Raw genomic sequence first — 18,062 nt, 5'->3', positions numbered from 1 at the left:
GGCCAGGTCAGGGGTGAGTTCAAGGGCAGGTGACTCCAAATTTAACATTTGTGACAACAGTCACACATGGAACAGGCCTAAGCTGAACCTTTACTATCTATCCCAATCCTGGAAGCCCATTCAAACTATGGATCTTGGCCCAGTGCCGTGGCTCATGCCTGTAATCCCAGCACTTTGGGAGGCCGAGGAAGGTGGATCACCTGAGGTTGGGTGATCTGACTTCAAATGATCTGCCCTCCTCGGCCTCCCAAAGTGCTGGGATTACAGGCATGAACCACTGCGCCCGGCCCACAAATTTTTAAAATATAATATTTTGCAAAATTTTTTGAGGAGATTTTTCTTCATGGGCTGGAATGATTGAGGCTTCCTAAAACATGAGTCCAGTAGAGGTTGCACTGAATATGCCTTCCTTTCCTGGTAAAACTCAGCAAATATAGATGTTCTTCACTGAAGCAAGGGCTTTCAAATTGAACTAGAAATTAAGATAGTCTTTCTCAAAGAAAAGAAAAAAAAGATACTGCAATGCATCAAGCACCAAAGCTTCCAAATGGTTTGGATGGCAAATGCTGAGAGAAGAGATGGGAGGAGAATAGTAGTTCCAGGATAACGTCACTCATTTCTTGCTAGGTATTTCATCAAGGTTAACTGCCTTAATGCTATTTGCTAATCTTAATTTTGGGGGGGGAAATCTTCTATGTCCCTATATTAGCGTCTGTAGCTTACCCCCAAACTCTGACATGATAACAACCAGCTCATTCCTATAGAGATCAAATCATTCATTGTCTAGGATACAAACATTTTACTGAGGCTGTTCTTAAGCATTTCAAAGTGAAAAAAATAATCCAAATAGGGAAGGCACAGAAGATTTTTAGGGCAGTGAAACTATTCTGTATGATACTGTAATCGTGGATACATATCATTATACATTTGTCTAAATCTTTAGAATATACAGCATCAAGAGTGAACCCTAATGTAAACTATGGACTTTGGGTGATAATGTGTCAATGGAGGTTCATTGATCGTAAAGAATATATCCTCTGGTGTGGGATTTTCGTAGTGAGGCAGGCTGTGTACAGTGGCAAGGAGAATACAGAAACTCTCTTTATCCTCCTCAAAATTTTGCCGTGAGGGAACTAAGCTATGAGGACACAAAGGCATAAGAATGATACAACAGACTTTGAGGACTCAGGGAAAGGGTGGGAGGCAGGTAAGGGATAAAAGACTACACTTTGGGTATGGTGTGTGCTGCTCGGGTGAATGGGTGCACCAAAATCTCAGAAATCACCACTAAAGAACTTATTCATGTACAAAAATAAATAAATGAAAAAAAATTTTCTGTAAACCTAAAACTGCTCTAAAATACAATAAAGTCCATTAAGAAAAAGAAAAAGAAAAACTTTAGTAATGCCTTTGCTAAAATTATTGCTTGGTTTAAAGGAATCTACCATGATGATTTTTTTTGTCCTAGAGAACTCCATGGTATCCCTTTCAATTTAGTATTTATTGTTCACTTCCACTCTTTCAAGCCAAATTCACCGTACCTAGGAGGGGGTGGTGAGGGTTATGTATGTGGGAGTGGTGGTCACCGGACATCATGGGCCTCAGTTCTGGATCATCCAGGAACCTACATGTCTTAGTCCCGTTAGGCTTGTACAACAAAAATATCATCAATGGGGTGGCTTAAACAACAAACATGTATTTCACACAGTTCTGGAGGTTGGGAGGTCCAAGATCAAAGTGCTAGTAGGTTTGGCATCTGGTGAGGGCCCATTTCTGGTTCATAGATGGCCTCTTTCTCCTCATGCCCTCACGTGGCAGAAAGAGAACAACAGAGCTCTCTGGGATCTCCTTTATAAGGCACTAATACCATTGATAAGGGTTAGGCCCTCGTGACCTAATCACCTCCCAAAGTCCCCGCCTCCTAATACCATCACCTTGGGAGTTAGGATGTCAACATATGAATTTGAGGAGGATGCAAACGTTCGCTCACCATAGACATAGGCCCTTCACTGGCAGGGACTGAGTCTGATTTGCCTTGGCCCTCCCAGCACCTAAGGTGGTACTTGGCACACATTATTTGCTTCATAAATGTTTACTGAGTGAATAAATGATTGAACAAATGAGAAAAACAAATGGAGATTCAAGAGGGGAGGCATATTTATGGAGAAAAGATTTGAAGAAAAAAGAACAGAGAGATGGCAAAGCTTATATTTTTAGTATCCCTTCATCTGTTCCTTGGCAACTCCTATGTGAAGAGTGGCAGAGACAGAGTCAGGAAGCCTCACTCCAGGTTTAGAAAACATCGTCAGGGTGGCAGAAAAATCTAGTCCATTCCTTCCTGCTGACCCAACTCAGCCAGCAGTTCCTTGCTTGGGAACATGAGGTTCAGATGCTGACATTTTAAAACAGCCGTGGCTTAAATAACCTCAAGAATTTCAGTATCCAGAAATAAAGGGAAGAGAAAAACTGGGTATGAGACTGGGTAAGTCAGATACAGCCACAGAAATGCACGGGGGAAGACCATATGTGGACGCGGGGTTTTGCGATGCGGAGTGATGAACACCGGTGAGTTCAGACTAATTTTGACCTTCACCCTTCCCCTTCACCGCGGCCATGGAGTCTCACCAAAGCAGGCGTCATTAACAGGGGTCCTAGGGTGGGGTCCAACCCACAGGCAAAAAAAAAAAAAAAAATCTGTTTTTATTTTTATTTCAATTAGTTGCCAAGATTTAGAAATTAGGAAATTTCACATCAAATCTGGATTTCCGGCTTCTCGTGAAAAAGCAGAAGATTTGGGAACAGCTGGCCTGGGTTTCCTCATCACCACAATAGGCTGGGGGCGGTGGGGCAGAGGAAGGTGTTTTCTCTGTCTAACTGGCTTCTTAGCCCACGCTCCTGGACCTGCAGACACCGGTATCGGCAACCCCTGTGTCTCTGGGCACTACCTTGAAGAGGCCTTCAAGGGAATGAAGCTGACGGTGACGGCTGACTTCTGCAATATATTTCTGGGAGGATACAATTACACTAACGAGCCATTCTGTTTAGTAGAAATTAAAGCTTCCTGGAGCTTCTCAATGATAAGCTCAAACAGTGAATGTCACAATACTCTAATTGTCGTGGGTGATGTAAAGATACAAGGGTCCGTTCTACATAAGACCAATTGTTCCTCTCTGCTCTGATCCGTTTGGCCTATTCTATATCATGTATATATCCAGGTCACATGTCCAAATGAAGGTATGTTGTATCCACATTTATGAATGATTATGAGTTTACCAAAACTGAAGTTAAGAAAATGTTGCTGTGAGAAATGGTCTAAAACATTGACTGAATTATGAAATTTGTACTTATTTGAAATACCATTTCCTACTGACATTTCCCTTCCGGCTGCCTTGGCATTAATGTAAGAATTATTTATGACTCAGCATTTCCCCACAACAGCTGCCCACAGGACAGAGCATGAACTGAAGAAAAGAAAAGAACTATGCTGACTTGACTCTTTGAGCTCCAGCCCTCCTGGCTGAGGGGAGGCAGCCTGCTCCCAGGGGGTAGGGCAGGGAACAGGAGTCACTGGTGCTGACTGGGGTTCAAATCCTGACTCTGGGATGTGCCAGGTATATGACCTTGAAACAACTGTCTGTATCAGGGATTGGCAAATAATTTCTTTTTCTTTTTTTCTTTCTTTTTTTGAGACAGGGTCTCACTCTGTAGCCCAGGCTGGAGTGCAGTGGCACGATCATGGCTCACGGGAGTCTCAGTCTCCTAGGCTCAAGTGATCCTCCTGCCTCAGTCCCCTAAGTAGCTGGGACTACAGGTGCATGCCAGCATGCCTAATTTTTTTTTGGTGGGGGCGGGTATTTTTTGTAGAGATGGGGTTTCGCCATGTTGCTCAGGCTGATCTCAAACTCCTGGGCTCAAACGATCCACCAGCCTTGACCTCTGAAAGTGCTGGGATTACAGGTGAGCTACCATGCCTAACCTTGGCAAACAATGTCTATGAAGAGCCAGCTACTGAATATTTTTGGCCTTGCTCACCATGTAGCCTCAGTTGTAACTACTCAATTCTGCAACTGTTGTAGTGCAAAAATAGCCATTGGACTGCCAGGGCTGCCATAACAAAGAACCACAGACTGGGTGCCATAAGCAATATAAATGTATTTCCTCACAGTTCTGGAGGCTGGAAGTCCGAGAAGGAGGTATTGGTAAGGTTGATTTCTCCTAAGGCCTCTCTCCTTGGCTTGCCGACGGTCATCTTCTCCCTGTGTCTTCACATGGCCTGCCTTCTGTGTGTGTCTGTCCTAACCTCCCCCTCTTTATCAGGATGAGGGCCCACCTTAATGACCACATTTTAACTTATTCACCTCTCTAAAGACCCTGTCTCTGTCTCCAGATATAGTCACATTCTAAGGCACTAGAGTTAGGACTTCAGCATATTAGTTTGGGAGAGACACTCTGGTTAATAATAATATTGTATTGTGGCCGGGCACGGTGGTTCTCGCCTATAATCCTAGCACTTTGGGAGGCTGAGACAGGAGGATTGCTGGAAGCCAGAAGTTCGAGACCAGCCTAGGCAACATATAGAGATTCCCATCTCTACAAAAGATATAACATAAATTTAAAAAGAAATTAGCCAGGTGTGGTGGCACATACCCGTAGTCCTGGCTACTCAGGACACTGAGGTGGGAGGATTGCTAGAGGCCAGGAGTTTCAAGTGGCAGTGTGAGCCATGACTGTCATTGCACTCCAGCCTGGGCAACAGAGTGAGACCCTGTCTCTAATAATAATAATAATAATAATAATAACGTATTGTATACTGGAAATTTGCTAAGAGAGCAGTTGTTAGGTACTTCTACCACACACAGAAAGGTAGCTATATGAGATGAGGAAATGTGTTAATTTGTTTGACTGTAGGAATCATTTCACTATAGGAACATTTATTCTTTTTTCTCTCTCTTTTGGCCTGATTAAAATTTTTAAAAAAGGAAATCATTTTCCTATGTTTGTGTATATCAAAACATCATGTTTTATATCTTAAATATACACAATTTTAAAAATTGAGTGTGGAGGAGGAGGATAAAATTCAGCCCATAATATGTATGTAAGTGAATGGGTGTGGCTGGGTTCCAGTGAAATCTTTACAAAAACAGGCCCTTGCAAAATAAATAAATACATCATAAATAAATAAATAGGCCTCCAGCCAGATTTGGTGTGTGGGTCCTGGTTTGCAGACCACTGGGTGATACCATCTCCATTCCCTCCCTTCCCACCCTTTCTCGTCTGCCTGTCATCAGACTCTTGCTCATATCATGCCACCTAAGGACCTTTCCCCAGGGTCACCTGTGGCCTCCTTGTCACCTGTTCATCTCTGCGTCCCCCTATCTCTGGCCCCCCAGCAGTGCTGGCTCTGCACACGTGATTCCTTTGAGAACCTTTCTCCCCTGGGTTTCACGTGGCTACAATTTCTACATTCCCTCCTGCCTCTCTGGCCCGCTCCTTCCCGGGCATCTTGGCTGGTAACTTCTCTCCTTCCCAGCCACTACGTGTTAAACTTCCTTAAAGCTCAGTGCTGGACTCCCTTCTTTTCTTGCTGTATAATTTTTTCCAAGATGATCTCATCGACACCTACAATTTCAATTACCCTCTGTAAGCCAATGACTTCCAAATATATCGTTCCAGCCCATACCTCTCCTCTGAGCTCCCGCCCATGAATCTAATCGCCTCCTTCCCGTTTCCTCTTGTCAGTGTCTGTAATGTCTGTGTTGTGTGTCCTGGCTGTTTATGATTTGCTTTTCTTCAACAACTATAATCTCCAGGGTAAGTTTAGTTCCATTCTAAAACCATTTCTTCAGGCCGGTCTTCCCTGACCTGCCCTCCCTGCCCCACAGTCTATGCCAGACCCTCTTTCACTTGCTCTCCAAGCACACTGAATATTTCTTCTGTATTCTTCAGAAATCCTGGTCTCTTACACCTCTTGGGTTCATTGTTCTTAGGTGGACAGTAGATCCAACGGGGCTAAGTCTCCAGCCTTTCTCTTAGTATTGGAGCACTTAGCTCAGAGCCTGGCGCATACGAGGGCCTCAGTAAATGCACATGGGATGATTGAAAAACTTTAAGTAAACTAATCAAACCCTCTGAGATACTGAGAACTGTCATTTGATTTTTAGTTCAGAGTATTTTGTATTGGGCTGTGCTTGTTTGAGTTGTAACCCTCAAGAAGGTTTTCTCTGTATCTGTGTGTGTGTGTGTGTGTGTGTGTGTGTGTGTATATATGTATGTATATATTTGCCATCCCTTCTGTTTTCCTAAATTCTACCTAGGTAGAAAACTGAGATGGTTTTAAGAGTGAAACACACTCTACCCTACATTTCTTTAGCTTTTGCATTTGACAAAAGGGATGGAGTTCTAGAGGGTAGACCTTCTAGAGGCAGTAAATGCTCAACTATTTACTAAGTGTGTGACCTTGAGGAAGTTACCTGACCTCCTTGTGACCTCCTTTCTTACTCCCTGGGTTCTTCATCTGTAGAAAGATGTCACTAACACCTACCTGTGTCACATGTATAGTGTATGCGCAGGATCTGACACAGCGCCTGGCAGTAGTAGAGGTCCCTTATTTGTTTAACAGGTATTTTTTTGTGTGCACTCAGAAACGGGACAGGTACTGTTTGGGGCACTGAGGATACAGCAGTAAATGAATCAGACAGATCCGGTGTTCGGGGGCTCACATTCTAGGGCAGGGGGGAGGTAAGTGTTGGTGGGGGAAAAGACAGGAAAGATAAAGCCAGATAAGAGCATAAAGATGAATGGGGTAGAAGTGGTGGTGTTTTAGCTGTGGGGATCAGAGAAGACGCCCATAAGGTGAATAAGAGCCGGAGTCAAAGATATTCATTCCTTTATTCCTTTGCTCCTCTGCAGGGAGAAATCCTACTTCCCACGGTTACTAGGGAAAATGCCTCACTCTAACTCATTTCTGTCTGGGTGGGAGCAGTGCCAACAGAAATAAGAGGTGGGTTTCAAGGGGCACTGGCCTTGATAGGCATATGTCATTCCACCCGGGGAGTCCAATGCAAGGTCTTGATGGGTTCTTTATTCCCTAATAGTTGATATGCAAACTAGACTAGGCACTGAGAAATGCTTCTGTGTGGCCGGGCACGGTGGCTCATGCCTGTAATCCCAGCACTTTGGGAGGCTGAGGCGGGCAGATCACTTGAAGTCAGGAGTTGGAGACCAGACTGGCCAACGTGGCGAAACCCCGTCTCTACTAAAAATACAACATTTGCTGGACGTGGTGGCACACACCTGTAATCCCAGCTACTCGAGAGGATGAGGCATGAGAGTCTCTTGAACCCGGAAGGCAGACGTTGCAGTGAGCCGAGATGGTGCCACTGTGTGACAGCCTGGGTGACAGAGTAAGACTCTGTCTCAAAAAGAAAAAAGAAAAAAGAAATGCTTCTGTGTAATGGAACTTCTGCTTGGGGAGCAATAGGTAAAAATAAAACCCTAGGAAATCCCCAGGTCTCTCTCAATGGGTTTGAGGTAAGAGTTGGCAGGTTGGTTTCGCCTCTGCTTGCCCGTGGGCAGAAAACCAAATGAATCAAAAGGCAGCCAGAATGGAATAACTAGCACCTTAAGATGCCACCAGGAAACCTTGAGGGTTACGCAGGCCCTCAGGATCTAAGGAGACAATATGACTAATTTGTGCCCTACACTTAGCTGCCTGTCTTCCCACACTTGTGGCTTCCCCTGAAAGAGCAGGGATGGCTGTGTTGAGTTGTTGCCCTGCAAGGTTGGACTTGAATAAAATTCAAAATGCTCCACATCTTTGGGACTTAATAATTTTTCTGAAGTAAGCTCCATACACTTTCTCCTGTATAGTCAGTGGGAGGGAATGAGGAAGAAATAGACATGTCTCCCTCCAAGAACTCAGACACATTGCACAGCATTAATAGACCCAGACAAAAGGATTCTCCTTCTTTCTCCAGAATTCATCTTCAGCTGCACAGCTTGCAGCCACGAGAAGGTGGGTTTCTGTTGTGGAGAGAGACACATTTGGCTGACTAGGGGTACCGAGAATTGTCAACCTATAAATAAAGCATTCAGTCAGAAATGGTTAAACTGAGCAAAGCAGCTGAGAAATTAGTCAGGGTGTTACTAGGTTAAGATTTAAAGAGCTGGCCAGGCACAGTGGCTCACACCTGTAATCCCAGCACTTTGGGAGGCCAAGGTGGGTGGATCACCTAAGGTCAGGAGTTCGAGACCAGCCTGCCCAACGTGGTGAATCCCCCTCTCTGCTAAAAATACAAAAATTAGCCAAGCATGGTGGCACATGCCTGTAATCCCAACAATTCGGGAGGCTGAGGCAGGAGAATCGCTGGAACCTAGGAAGTAGAGGTTGCAGTGAGCTGAGATTGTGCCACTGCACTCTAGCCTGAGTGACAGAGGAAGAGTCTATCTCAAAAAAAAAGAAAAAGAAAAATTAAAGAGCAAAGCAAGGTATGGTGACCTGTGCCTGTAGTGCCAGCTACTCTGGAGGCTGACATGGGAGGATGGTTTGAGCCCAAGAGTTTGAGACCAGCCTGGGCAGTATAGCAAGACCCCATCTCTAAAACAAAATTAAATTTAAAATTTAAAATATTTATGGAGCTGAGGGTTTTTACAAGCATTTTACCAACTTACAGGTTCTTACAGTTTAGTAGCTCCAACACAGGCAGAGGGCAGATGCACAAGAATCGCTGCCTCTCACAAGGCTGCGGAGAATTTCAACACTGGGTGCATCTGCTCCTGAGGCCAGTCCCTTAGCAGGGAAATCATACACTTCTTTCAGATGCCTAAAAGTATCAAACACAAATATTTATGCATCCAGGTATTAAAATTCATCAAAGGACCTTTCGAGTCATTATAGCAGCTGCTGTTGTTCTGTTCTACTCTAAGTTTCAGGAGCATAACGAGTATGTCCCGGACCCAGCCAATTCCCTAGACCACCCAATGTACCCCCAATAGCCCAATGTCCACTCTTGGGGTGTGGCCAGTGAGATTCTCAACTAACTTTTCTCCTATGTCTTAACACAAGACTTTCTATCCCTCCTTTTTTTTTTTTTTTTTTTTGAGATGGATCTCACTCTGTCACCCAGGCTGGAGTGCAGTGGTGCGATCTCAGCTGACTGCAACCTCTGCCTCCCAGGTTCAAGCCAGTCTCCTGCCTCAGCCTCCCGAGTACCTGGGATTACAGGTGTGCGCCACCATGCCCGGCTAATATTTGTAATTTTAGTAGAGATGGGGTTTCACCATGTTGGCCAGACTGGTCTTGAACTCCTGACCTCAGGTGATTTGCCTGCCTCAGCCTCCTGAAGTGCTGGGATTACAGGTGTGAGCCACCATGCCCGGCTGTATTCTTCCATTTTTAAGATTTGGAGCCCTTCTCTTAATTTCAAAGGGAAATGACTAAGAGGTATAACTCAGGGAAGATGAACTGAATGTTAAGGGATAAGAAACATCAGACTCCCGAGTATCCGCAATGCTTCCAAACTGATTATAAGTCCAGTCACATTTCTGCTAGCGTGATCTAACAGAAAGCCAACAAATTATCTAGTCTAGAATCAGGGCTTCAAGTGGACAGACCATTCAATACATTGAATATATGTGTGTGTATATGTATATACTTTTTTTCTCTTTTTTTTTTTTTGAGACAGAGTCTCACTCTGTCACCCAGGATGGAGTGCAATGGCACAATCTCAGCTCACTGCAACCTCCACCTCCAGGTTCAAGCAATTCTCCTGCCTCAGCCTCCTGGGATTACAGGCATGCGCCACCACATCCGGCTCATTGCCTGGCTAATTTTGTATTTTTAATAGGGACAGGGTTTTGCCATGTTGGCCAGGCTTGTCTTAAACCCCTGACCTCAAGTCATCCTCCCACCTCATCCTCCCAACTTGCTGAGATTACAGGGGTGAGCCACCATGCCAGGTCACACTGAGTATATTTTAATGTATATTTAATATATTGCTTTTCTGAACGAACCTAGATTTAGACATTTTAAAAAGATGCTCTCAAAAGGCATATGAAGACTATCTCTGCTAATTTATATAGAGACAATCTCTAGAAAGATGTAAACCCCTAGTACCCAGGGTTGCCTCTGTGGAGTGCAGCTGGGTGCCTGGGGAACGGAGGGGAAGACAGTATGGAGTCTTTTTCCATTTGTATGAATCTTTTGACTTTTGCACTGTGTGTATGTATTACCTACTCAAAATTAAGGGTTTTGTTTTGTTTTGTTTTGAGATGGAGTCTTGCTCTGTTGCCCAGGCTAGAGTGCAGTGGCGTGATCTTGGCTCACTGCAACCTCCACCTCCTGGGTTAAAGGGATTCTCCTACCTCAGCCTCGCAAGTAGCTGGGATTACAGGAGTGTGCCACCACCATGCCCAGCTAAGTTTGTATTTTTAGTACAGACGGGGTTTCATGTTGGCCAGGCTGGTCTTGAACTCCTGACCTCTGGTCATCCACCTGCCTCGGCCTCCCAAAGTGCTGGGATTACAGGTTTGAACCACTGTGCCTGGCAAAAATAGGCAATTTTTAAATTATATGTGAAGAAAAATCTGTAAATGTTTTTGTCATAACCCCCCACCCCCAACCCACCACCACCATTTTTTCCTGTAAAAATTTTTTCAAGGCCTGAGGAAAATGATGAATTAAACTTTTCCTGACAGGAAAGACAACATCTGAAAACTCTGCCTGACGGATAGAGAGAAGCATCCTGGCAAGAGACACGGAGCTGACGGACAAAGAGATGCACGCCTGACAGAATTGGGACTGTTCACCCAAAGTAAGCCAAAGCGAAAGGCCAAGCACCTTGAAAATCTCTTCCTTCTTACTATCAACAGATTCACCTAATCAAAGCACCTTGTAGTCACTGCACCCAATTTCCATCCTCATCCAACACATGGTGGGGTCTTTTTGTCGCTTCTTCTGAGTTGACACACACAAAACCCAAGAGTCTCACTTTTGGTGAGGAACATGTTGCTGTCAGGTTGCATTTTTTACCGCACATTGGTTCCCCGTGTCCCAGTAATGACCCCCTGTAAAGGCCACTGGGCCAGAGAATTGCAAGATCGAGCGAGGCGACAGGAATTACAGGAAAGGATTAACGGCAGAACAGCCTGTTGCGACAGCGGAAAAACAGCCTGAGGACAGAAGTGGGCCGGGGTTTATGTATTAGGTCACAGCAAGAAAGCTATTTTTGCTGTGCTCTCTGACCTTCTGTAGAAGGTGAGCCTCAAGATGCCTGTGATATACCCCAGGCTGCTCTGACTCAAGAGGGAAGAGCAGATGCTGACTAGTGCAGAGTCCTGTAGAGTTTGGAATCCATCATTCACAGCAGGACAAAAGGACTTTCACGGGTGTTGCCATCCACTGGGTACGTGTGTTGGCGGCGGGGAGTCATTTACTAAGCAGATGCAGCCTTTCTGTTCCTCCTTCCTCAAACTCCAATTTTAAAAATAGCTAGTCCGGGCACAGTGGCTCATGTCTGTAATCCCGGCACTTCGGGAGGCCAAAATGGGAGGATCTCTTGAGCTCAGGAATTTGAGACTAGCCTGGGCAACATCATGAAATCCTGTGTCTACAAAAAATACAAAGATTAGTTGGGTGTGGTTGTGAGAACCTGTAGTCCCAGCTACTTGGGGGACTGAGGTGGAAGGATCACTTGAGCCCAAGAGGTTGAGGCTGCAGTGAGCTGTGACTGCACCACTGCTCTCCAGCCTGGGCAACAGAGTGAGACCTTGTCTTGAAAAAAAAAAAAAAAAAAAGCTAATGGCCAAGTAGGCTTTAGAGTCCTAAAAAGCTGGCAATGAAAGGAAACATGGTGCTATTGGCAGAGATTTGAAGTAGCAGTAGTCTCCCACAAAAGTGCTGTGATATACGGAGACTTTGAGGAGTCACAGTGTAACCTTGGCTAAAGAGATTAGGAAAGAGTCCATGGAAGAGGGGCTGAGCATTGTTCAATTTGTCGAGTAAACCCAAAAAGCAGTGCACTGAGATCAGGCCAAGTAAGAGATATCTCTGTGGCAAACACTAAACACTTCTATCACTCCCTTACATTTGGTAGAAGATTGTTGGAATCACCACTCTCCACAAACAGTCAGAAAAACTGGAACCAGATGGTATCTCTTAAAAACATGTGGCCCACAGCCATGAATGTGTGACTTGCATTCTCTTTCAGAATAAGAATAGATGATGTAGACACTGCTGGTTTGGACTGGCTCAGAGAGAAAAGAAACCAATAGATGGGAGTACGTGCCAAGGGTCACTGACGCTTCCAGAGGGCAGTGGCCTCGGCTGTCTTACTCAGAGCTGAATTCTTAGCCCCTACAAGACTCATGTCTGGCATGTAACAAGTGCACAGCCAGTTTTCCTCCCGTGAATGAGGGGCTTTCTCAGAATAAGGTTTTGTAATCAGAGACCAAGACAGCCACTGATTCTCTGCAGCCTTGAAGTCTGTCTTTTCTGAATGTCCAGAGGACGAGTCTTGATTATAATGATCATTAGCCTAGAGTACTGCCCAGTTCTGAACCCAAGGATAAGAATCCCCTCCAAGGTCCTGCGAGCCTGTCTCCACACTCTGACGTCACATCCTGCCTCTTTCATTAGGTTTCAGCGTGAATTTTGCCCCTCCCAAACACACTTTGTTAATCTTTTTTAGGTCTGGGAATTCAGCCCAAAATTCCTGAAGGATGAATTCCTTTTCCTCAGCCAGGTTGACAGTTGGGGAAACATCGCCCTCTTGTGTCTATGACACATTTGGCAAGGTAGTTTCCAGCAGTTGCTAACGCACACAGCAAATTGAAGCCTTGTAACATCCCTTAAGCCTGCAGACCTCAGTACAAGGCAGATGGAGAACAAACATACCAATTTTCCCAGAATAGTCAAGAACATCCAGAAGAATCCAGAATTTGTGAAGATGGTACTGATAACTCCCCAACCCAAAGTTTTGAAAGTTAAAAAATGTATAAGGCACCATAAAATTCATATTCAAGAGCTCACAGAAAATGTTTACCTTCTAAAAGAGCTGGACATTTTCCATAAACTGAAAGTTGTACTATACAGTAGATACATGAAGATGTCCTCCTAGCATTTTCATATTCGACCTGTTGACTTTTGAATCACCTTTCATATCCTCTTCGATGTTGCCCATCCACACACCCACACCCACACCCACACCCACACCCGCACCCACATAAGCCGTGTGTGCAAATATGCCCACCTGCAGGGTCTTCTGTTCTCAATTACAATTTCAGACTGCTCTGCTTGCTCCTACACCTGCTTATGGAGATACAAGAACTTTGGATCTCTGGCCTCCATCAGTCCTCACTCCTCCATCCCTGTAAACAGGTGCAAGGCGTGTTTCTGGCACACCAAACAGATTCCACCAAACACCTGAATCTGAAGCTCTCACAGTCACTGACCCAAGTGTGGCCTGGATGAGACTGGTGGCCCAAGCTTCTATTATACTGTTTTTTGTTGTTGTTGTTTGTTTGTTTGTTTGTTTTGAGATGGAGTCTTACTCTGTTACCCAGGCTGGAGGCCAGTGGCACAATCTCAGCTTGCTGCAGCCTCTGCCTCCAAGGTTCAAGCAATTCTCCTGCCTCAGCCTCCCTAGTAGCTGGGACTACAGGCACGTGCCACCACACCTGGTTAATTTTTGTACTTTTCGTAGAGACAGGGTTTCACCATGTTGGCCAGGATGGTCTTGATCTCCTAACCTCGTGATCTGCCCGCCTTGGCCTCCCAAAGTGCTGGGATTTCAGGCATGAGCCACCATGCCCAGCCTTATACTGGTTTTTAAAGCAAAGGCACTAGAATAAAAGATACTTTCACATTGACACTATAAAAATCATCCTTTGAACACTTAGTTATGTATTGTTCTGGGTTAGGTAGTATAGATAAAGACATACTTTGCCCAGTAGGAAGGGACTCCCTTCATCTATGTACATTTTATGCCTCTATCTCTCATACACGTGGACCTTACCTTCCGAAAACTGCCATCAGGGCCTCTGCAGGAGGCCCTGGCTGTGATAAATGTGCATCTGTAGAGTGCACAACCTGAACATCCTTACCAAGCAGCCCTGACCAATATCTTCCTGCCTAAAGAGTGCTAATGCTCAGAGTATGCCTTTAAAAACCCCATTTTGGCCATTTCTCAAGAAGTGAGACTTGTACTTCCCCACCTCCCCTTAAGGATCCCCAGTGCATTAGTGGTAAAGCGCTCCCTAAGGACTTTTGTGTGCCTCTCCACCCTCTGTTCTTCTAGGTGCATCCTGTTTTTAATGGGGCATAATCCCCTACCTCAAAAGAGCAAAGCTCCACTGGCAAACCTCTAGACCATGTTAGTGATCAGCAAGTAAGGGGGACATTTGGTGTAGCATCACATTTCTGGCATCCCTTCATGCTTTTTATGTCTGACTCTGTCATCTCTGCTAAAAGAGGCCTCTTTGTTTATTTCCTTTTTTTTCTTCTAATTAGTTTTGTTGTTTTTTTTTTAACAGGGCCTAGTGGTCTTCCCAGGCTGGTCTCAAACTTCTGGACTCAAGGGATCTTCCCACCTCAGCCTCCCAAACTGTTGGGATTACAGGCGTGAGCCACTGGGCCCCGTCCTCTTTTTTTTTTTTTTTTTTTTTGAGACGGAGTCTCACTCTGTTGCCCAGGCTGGAGTGTGGTGGCGCCATCTCGGCTCACCGCAAGCTCCGCCTCCCGGGTTCACACCATTCTCTTGCCTCAACCTCCCGAGTAGCTGGGACCTCAGGCTCCCACCACCAGGCCTGGCTAATTTTTTGTATTTTTAGTAGAGACGGGGTTTCACCATGTTAGTCAAGATGGTCTCGATCTGCTGACCTCATGATCCGCCCGCCTCAGCCTCCCAAAGTGCTGGGATTACAGGAGTGAGCCACTGCGCCCGGCCTTGGCCCTCTGTTTTCTTCTCATATTCCGGTATCATACACTAAGGAACACTCGGTCCAGCAGCAGGAAATAAATCTGACCTTTGCCTCTAAGGTCTTTCTTTGATTGCAGCAGTGTTCATATTTGTCTAACTGTAGCGTAGGAGGAATATGATTTGCTCTGACCTACATTATTTTCATAAATGTTTTTCTGATTTCCCATCAGAGTACATTGAGGCTAAGGGTAAAGGTCAGGGCTCCCTTGGTTTCTTGGTTTTGGATTGCAAAAGAGATTAGATTAAAAACATAAAATCTCTGTCTGGTGCAGTGACTCACACCTGCAATCCCAGCACTTTGGGAGGCTGAGGTGGGCGGATCATGAGGTCAGGAGTTCGAGACCATCCTGGCTAACATGGTGAAATCTTGTCTCTACTAAAAATACAAAAAAAAAAATACACAAATTAGCCGGGCATCCCAGCTACTCAGGAGGCTGAGGCAGGAGAATGGAGTGAACCTGGGAGGCAGAGCCTGTAGTGAGCCGAGATCGAGCCTGCAGTGAGCTGAGATCGTGCCACTGCACTCCAGCCTGGGTGACAGAGCGAGCTCCTTCTCAAAAAAAAAAAAGAAAAAAAGAAAAAAACATAAAATCTCGCTCAGTTGTCTCCAGGCTAGTTCCCACACTGTGCAGCACCCAATTGGATCAGTATGATTGGTGTTTCCAAGTGATTCCGAAGACGCTTCCCTTTGTCTGGGGCATGAGAATGGGCTCTTCTTGGGTGGAGAGAGAAGTCTAAACATAACCGGCCGTCACTTGCTTCCACTCTAGTCTGGATCCTATCACAACATCAAAACTAAATCTAGTCCAACCTGACCTGCCCTCCACCTGCTTCCTGGGTTTCCTCCCACTACTCTGGCTCACCTCTTGGGACTCCAGAGGAGGCTCCTCCTCCTTGTCCCTTTTCTGGGTCCCAGGGCCAACCTTCCAACAGCCTATTTGACATCTCCATGTAGATGACTCACAGGTACTTCCAATTCAACCTGACTGAACCTTTTCAACAGTATATTTATTTCTTTATTTATTTTGAGATGGAGTTTTGCTCTTGTCGTCCAGGCTGGAGTACAGTGGCATGGTCTCAGCTCACCGCAACCTCTGCCTCCCAGGTTCAAGTGATTCTCCTGACTCATCCTCCCAAGTAGCTGGGATTACAGGTGCCCGCCACCATGCCCGGTTAATTTTTGTAATTTTAGTAGAGACGGGATTTCACCATGTTGGCCAACCTGGTCTCGAACTCCTGACCTCAAGTGATTCGCCTGCGTCAGCCTCCCAAGTAGCTGGGATTACAAACATAAGCCACCACGCCTGGCCGACCTGATTGAACCTTAAGTTACAACCTTGCTACAACCCAAACAACCCAGCAACCAAGCTGCTCCTCCGACCACCTGGTCACTCAGACCAGAACCTGGAGCAATTTTTGATTGTTCCCCTCCCCCACCTTCCTTATCCAATCAATCGTTATATCCTTTCTAAATACATGTCAAATCCATCCCTTCTTTCTGAAACCACCTTTGCAAAATTGAGATTGAGATCTAACTTAACCAGCTCCATCTTGCTTCTACCCTCCAAGCTGTCCTTGTTCATTCCTGGGCATAGGCTGAACTAACTTTGGGAGAAATTTAGTTTATAGTTTATAGCTTCAACAACAATGGTAACAGTCCTTTCCCAAAACAGATCTCCTTCTGGTCTGGGGACTAGACTGCCTTTGTAGGACTAACATTAGCCACAAGATTAGAAATTATGGTTTAGGAGTCATGAAGCTGGTGGCCAAACTGCTCCTAGGATCAGTGCTTGAAATATTTTGCAGACCTGCACTTGAAGGATCAGCTGGCACCATCCAGATCAATAAACTGGCTCATCTGATCTTGGCCCCCCACCTAAGAACTGACTCAGCGCAAGAAGACAGCTTCGACTCTCTGTGATTTCATCATAGAGTATGACCAGTCAGTACTCCTGGCTTCCTCCCACCCACCAAGTTAGCCTTAAAAATTCTGCTTCCCGAATGCTAGGGGAGACTGATTTGAGTCATAATAAAACTCTAATCTCCTGCTCAGCTGGCTTTGCGTGAATTACTCTTTATCTATCGCAATTCACCTGTCTTGATGAATTAGCTCTATCTAGGCAGCAGGCAAAGTAAACTCTGTGGGTGGTTTACATTTCCACCTCCATTGCTACATCTAGATCCAGCATCACCACCCCCCTGCCTGTTACAGCAGCTTCCTCCCTCGTCTCCCTGTCTTCATATTCATCCTTTTCCAACCCCCTTCCACACTGCAGCAAAGGAAACCCCCACTCTCCCACTTAAAGCATAGTCACTCAATCCAGGGGAAAGTCCAGAGTTACTTGCAAGTCCTACATTGCTGGGCAAGACCTGCCTCCCTCACTCCCAAAGCCTCCTTGTAAGCAATTCCCCCTTCTGTCTTCACAGCCCACATGCTCTGGCTTTCTTTCGATTCTTGGAATTCCAGGATGCCTTCCTTCCTCAGCACCACTGCACTTGTTCTAGGCTTTCCCTGGAATGTTCTTGTTCCCCTACTTTCATGACCAGCTCCTATTCAGACTTCAACTCTTAGCCATATTCTCCGAGCACACCTTCCCCACCCCACATACTAGGTCAAGACCCCTCTGCTGTAAGCTTCTCCTTCACAATGCCTTCGACCATTATAACCAGGATATAGGTTTTGTTCTTCATTACCACAACTGCCTTCCAAGAAGGGTGAAATCTATACAGCTTTCGATTTTTTTTTTTTTTGAAACAGAGTCTGGCTCTGTCGCTCAGGCTGGAGTACAGTGGCGCGATCTCTGCTCACTGCAACCTCCACCTCCCAGGTTCAAGCGATTCTCATGCCTCAGCCTCCCAAGCAGCTGGGACTACAGGCGTGTGCCACCACACCTGGCTAATTTTTGTATTTTTAGTAGAGATGGGGTTTCACCGTGTTGGCCAGACAGGTCTCAAACTGCTGACCTCAAGTGATCCATCTGCCTCAGCCTATCAAAGTGCTGGGATTACAGGTGTTAGCCACCGTGCCTGGCCTGACACCTACACAATTGAAGGAACTTTTGGCTGCTCAACATCTTAAGGAGGCTC

The 18,062-nt window shown here is 45.5% G+C and overlaps 1 long non-coding RNA gene across 1 annotated transcript; it reads left to right on the top strand.

The window, feature by feature from the left end:
* Positions 1–239: 239 nt before the first annotated feature.
* LOC103876574 lies at positions 240–17,027 on the top strand. Its single transcript, XR_635863.4, has 3 exons — positions 240–2,565; positions 10,696–10,811; positions 16,782–17,027. It is a non-coding gene; the product is annotated as an uncharacterized LOC103876574 (long non-coding RNA).
* Positions 17,028–18,062: the final 1,035 nt, after the last annotated feature.

Source organism: Papio anubis, chromosome 10, assembly GCF_008728515.1.
Source record: "Papio anubis isolate 15944 chromosome 10, Panubis1.0, whole genome shotgun sequence".
NCBI lineage: Eukaryota > Metazoa > Chordata > Mammalia > Primates > Cercopithecidae > Papio > Papio anubis.
The sequence above is the reverse complement of the archived record's forward strand: the minus strand, read 5'-3'. Positions and strand labels throughout refer to the sequence as shown.